We start from the raw sequence: 6,000 nt of genomic DNA on the forward strand, positions 1-6,000 counted from the left end.
CACTTTGGGTTTACGACTAGCCATGTCAGCCCGGGCTCTTTACCATATGGATGCTAGCGACACTATCATATACGTGTGCCAAAAGGCGCAAACGGTCCTGGGCAAAGGTAAGACGACACCCATGGGAATACCGTGCGTGAGGCCGCAAAGGAATATGAGGTGTTACATACTAGATCGATGTGGCATCGAATCGGGGTCCTGACAGGAACCATCATGACTTTGTTGAATTCCGCTTCTTCAAGAAAACTTACTGTACCCGCAATACTGCTACCACACGCGAAGACTGGACGGCACTGTACCACGTCATATCACCGAAACCCACTAGGCCATCCTATAAAAAACCACTAGGCCAAACTAGCCCGCGTATAGGTCATCTATTTTGTAACGGAGGGAGTATGTCTCTGTACTGCTATGATTTTCTGTTGTACGTCTCTGTACTTTTGCTACAATTTTCCTACCATATGAACCAAATGAGGCCTGAATGTATGCATGTTGACTAAGCCTACAAGTATAAGCATACCATGAGCTCATCAGCCCTAACGTTTCTCTTCGGTGAGTGTTTTGCAAGTACTATAGCTCGCACAGTAGCTAGCCTACTAAAACCAAGAATCATCAAACAAGCCCTGCTGATATGATAAACAATTCAAACTTACATCTAAGCATGCCATATATTACATCAAAAGCTGGTGAGGATACATCTGTTTCCATAACTCGGAGAGGGTTCGCATGATTCACTATCAAACAAAAGTAGCAAGTACCGCCCACACAAGACAGTGCACTAGCCCTAAGATGGTTTGATAACACGCATCGTTCTGGTAATTAAACACATGGCAATGCAAACTACCCTGAAGGACCACATCACAGACCTCTCGGGCAATGACTACAGCACAGACAACGGCATGGGAATCAATCTCTGGGGCGATGTCCACAAGACTGACCGCGACATCAGAATCGATCTCTGGGGCGATGTCCACAGGATGGACAGCGGCACCGGAAGCAATCTCCGGGGCGATGCCAACAAGACGGACTGCGACATCGAAAACGATCTCTAGGGCATTGTCCACAGGACGGTCCGCGACATCGGAATCATCAAGGACGTCCACCGGCACCTGCACAACCCTAACATATTAACAAGCACATTGGAAATAATCAAAAACCACAACTATGGTAATAAGCCATTATTTTTTACCTTGTGCAGCTCACCGGGGGATCCGATCCCTTCGGGGGCCATCTCCTCATCCTTGATGGGGGCCATCACCTTGCCAGGGGAATACTGCTTCTCAATGATGACTATCTCCTCAAACTCGGCCTTGAGCCTCGCATAGGTGGCCATCAGAGTTTCTGGGGTAGGCACGGTGGGGCCCTTGCTGTTCTTCCAACTTTCTTTGAGGAGTTCGCCCGCCAACACCGTCAACTCTTTGGCCGGTGCTTGTTTCTTGAAGTTCTTCGTCTCCATGGGTTGGCCCATCAACATGGTCAACTCATTGGTCGGTGCTTGCTTCCTGGACATCGTTGTCTCAAGTGGGTTGTCCGCCGGCAACTCTTTGCCTAGTGCTCCAGGATCCATCAATGAACTGACAAACAAAAAGCAATCGAAAGGAAAGCACAATCACAATGAAAACGGGAAAAGAATAGGCTGTGAGAATCGGTCGGTGCTTCGCAAAAAGAAGATTCTTGGAATGAAAATATAGCAGCATCACTGATTCGCCGACCTTTCCTTCGTCGGTACAAAAGAAAAATGGCAGAAGTGAGTAGCCTGGAGTGAGGTTTTCTTCAAGAAAGAGGAGAAAGGGCTTCAACGAGCGTTCCAGTGAAAAGATGGTTGCTTCGTCCAGTCCAACTTCGAGGCCACTTTACCACTGTTGGTAAAGGTGTGGGTTATGTGATATGACGGGTCATGACGGCCACACCGGGGTGACCGGTGAGTCTCGACTGTAGCACCTCACTGTGATTTTGTGGATGGCACGCGGGCCCGCAAGCTTTGATGTCCTGCATGTAGATAGAGCGGCTAGTCATATAGGAGTGCTCAATATTGTGCACCGCGACCAAGGCGGAGAGGAAAACGGAAGAACTACGTAATTAATGCATGAGTTTAATTAGGGTAGTTTTGTAAAGTACAAGATACATTCCTCCAATGGTAAAATGCCTTGGTTGATGAGATTTGAAATTTGAGCCCTATAAACCGGAACGGATGGGGTACTGCACGCGGTGTAGTCTAGTCACTTGTTGAAATCTCTAGAAAGGCAAATACTCCTTTCCGGTTTATAAGGCTATACTAGCAAGTACTAGTACTAACTAGTACGTTGGCACGTGCTTTGCACGTCCATGGTCAATAGATCTGTTGGGTTAAAAAAAGTTATGAATAAATTTTATTTGAAATACATGAGACATTGAATAATCTTCCATATAGTCATTTTGTCGGCTATCTAATTTTGACTCTTGAAATGGATTATTTGTATACAATGGTCCACCACAAGAAATCATTAAAACACGGAGAAAAAACTCAAGGATGTAAATGCTACTGCTACTTTTGAGGTGCTCAACAGTTTGCTTAATTTTTTGGTAAAAGGATTGTTTGCATTTTTTTGCCAAAAAAAACCATTAGTCTACAAAAGAAATAGAAAAAAAGTTGTAGAACAAACTACTGAACTGTGCCTCAGCTATCATCTTATATTTATCTCACGTCCATGTGTACTCCTATGTTTACATATTCGGAAGAGAGCACTGAAACGGAGAGAAAACAACACCTCACGTGAGCTAAGCCCTTGTGACCCACGCATCATTGAGTGGAATGGTCCAACTCTAGACTGTTAAAGAACACTCTAGACCTCTAGAGTACGACCTCGCTGATTTTATTTTCTGCCAAGTAACACTGCCACATGACCGGAGGGTGAGCAGGACAGTGGCAGGCAGCACTGCGAATCCCTGCACTTTGGGTCATTAGATTGCTGAACTGGACGGTTGATTTATGTCCACAAAGCTCCATAATTGAGCAAATTTGATATCAGCCATCGGATTTAGAAGATCCAACGGTCCGTGTGCATCTATATTGATACACTATATAGTAGTATAGACAATAGTGGGCTCAAATAGCAATTTTGTCTCATCCAAGAGCCTGGCTATATGCTTGCTCCAAGGCACCGCACCACGCCCCACCTCTACACAAAGACTGCCACGTGAGCGTTCGCAACTGCCGCGTTCGGGTTGCGCTTGGCTCTTCGCCTCTTCGAGAAGACGAACAATGATGTTACTCCTACTTCTACAGTATCGAATCCACTGTTGCATGTGCGTCCACCTCATGTGGGAGGGATAGCATGTAGCGAAAGCCTCTACTAGTCCTGCCAGCCACCACGCTCATGCGCGAGGGAGGGACGCAGCTTCATTGACTTACTGCTCCGGCATTTGCGTCCATGACAAGTGGGCCCAACAGGTGGTTGGCCCACCTGTCATGCAGCCAAAGTGTGACGCCTGGATAATTAAGCTACAGTAACCCTCTGCTAATGATGCCACGTCACCTCGATTACTGTTGCTAGTCTCGCGTTAATTCGAAATCGATTCGAATTCAAATTCAAAATCAAGGAAACAATAAAAGATTTCAAATATTAAAACTAAAATGTTCGGAGTGAGTCAAATAATGCATAGGTAATTATGGTGGAGAAACCACACTTTTATAAAATGTTTAAACGCTCAAATGGAAATGAAACAACAACATAACCAATTTAATAAATGCCTTTTGTTAATTATAAAATGTTAAAATATTTTATCTAGGGGTTTAAACTTTAGTATCAGAGGTATAATTAGTAATACTGATTTTGGTACAACTCTTATGTTTTTATAAAACTTGGATAAGATGGGACTAAAAATAAAACAGTAAAAAAATCAAAATAAATAAAAGGATAAAAACAAAATAAAAGGAAAACTGTTGAAAACAAAAGCCACCCCCCCCAACTAGGCCGTGGCCCAGCGGCCACTGCTAGCTAGCCGACCCAACTCCCCTGGCCTATAACGAACCCCAGTGAAACCATAGCCCGATCCCACTCTCCACTCCTCCACACGATCCCCTTCTCTCACCCGTCTGGATCGAGATTGAGGCGGCCTTGCCCTCGTCCCCATCGCCCCTGGTGCACGATCCCCTCTCCTCCCTCACTCCCCCTCGATCCGGATTGGGCTCCGGCCCCGGTGCCCCGCTGCCCGCCCCGCCGTCGGCGTTCCCCGACGATGATCATCGTCTCCGGCGTCGCCCACGCCCGATGCAAGCCGCCGCCGCCGCCGTCCCGCCCGGACTCCTCCGCTCCCCTCCTCTCCCTCGCGCGGCGCCCGCCTGAAGCCGTGGCCTCGCCTCGTCGCCGACCCGATGCCGTCGCCCGTCATCGCCACCACCACGTCGCCGGAACGCTTCCTCGCCGAACTGCCTCCCCGTCGTCCTCTTCGTCGCCGACTCGGCCCCGACCTCGCCACTTTGTCGCCGTCGACCGCCGGATCCTGCTTCCTCGCCAGATCACCATCCCGCCGTCGCTCGTCCCCGTCCCCCACCTCAAGCACCGCTGCCATTGCCCTACGGCCCCAGTGTGCCCCGCCTCTCTTTCCCCTGCTCACCGCGCACTTGCACCGCTCGCGCCCGCGGTCACCGCGTCCGCGGCTGTGCTCCGGCCGGCGCCCGCTGTTGCGGACTCGCTGGGCCGCACGCTCGCAGCCGCACCCCGCTGCTCCCGTTGCCGACCCGCGCGCCTCGGTGCTCACACGCTGTCGACCGCGCCCCGCACCAGCCTGCTCGTCACCATCACCATCTCCCGGTCCCCGCCTCCAGCCACACCCTTGGCCGGCCAACGCCTCCCTGCCTCTTCCACCTCCATCGACCGCCTCTGCCCCCGAGCTCCACCCGGCTACAGCTCGCGGAGCTCTACGGTGGCGCGCCGGTGCCATCTCCCACCAGATGCACGCAGCGCCCAAGTCGGGTGCACCCCCGCGGGCCAACGCCCATTCGGGTGTGCCTGACGCCCGACCCGCTATGGCCCCTCGGGCCTATGACAGATGGGCCCCACGCCAAGAACATTTTTTTATATAAAAAAATTAAAAAAAAGATAACAATAATAAAAATATTAATTAATTAATTAACTTAATTAATCATAATTAGATTAATCTAATCACTAATTAACCTAATTAACTGTTAGTTAACTAATCAGGGAATGACAGGTGGGTCCCGCACGTCAGTTTGACCTAGTCAACACCCTGTTGACTGCTGACGTGATGACGTCAGCATGCACTATTCTGGATAATGTTAGAATTAAATAGATAATAATTTAGAAAATAATTTAAAACTTTGAAAATTAAAAGAAAATAAACCGTACCTCGGACGAAAAAACTTTGAACATGAAAGTTGCTCAGATCGACGAGACGAATCCGGTTACGCAGCCCGTTCATCAGCCACACATCCCTAGCATAGCAAACACGCAACTTTCCCCCTCTGGTTCATCTGTTCGAAAACGCAAAACATCGGGGATACTTTCCCGGATGTTTCCCCCCCCCCCCTTTGTCGGTATCACCTACTACCGCGTTGGGGCACACCAAACACCGCGTATTACCTTGTTATGCTTTCTTATTCTTTGTTTGCTCTGTTATTTATTGTGTTCCCTCTCCGTTACTTCTTTCCGGTAGACCCCGAGACTGCCGGCGACCCCTAGTTCGACTACAGAGTTGACGACCCCTCCTTCTTGCCAGAGCAACCAGGCAAGCCCCCCCCTTGATCACCAGATATCACATATTCTTCTCTCTACTGCTTGCATTAGAGTAGTGTAGCATGTTACTATTCAGTTACTCCTATTCTGTTGCATAGCCTGTCATTGTTGCTACAGTCATTGATATCTTACCCGCTATCCTAAATGCTTAGTATAGGATGCTAGTTTATCATCATTGGACCTACATTCTTGTCAGTCTACCTTGCTATACTATTGGGCCGTGATCACTCAGGAGGTGATCACGGGTATATACTATACATATATA

The sequence above is a fragment of the Triticum dicoccoides genome, chromosome 2B (assembly GCF_002162155.2).
Source record: "Triticum dicoccoides isolate Atlit2015 ecotype Zavitan chromosome 2B, WEW_v2.0, whole genome shotgun sequence".
Lineage (NCBI taxonomy): Eukaryota > Viridiplantae > Streptophyta > Magnoliopsida > Poales > Poaceae > Triticum > Triticum dicoccoides.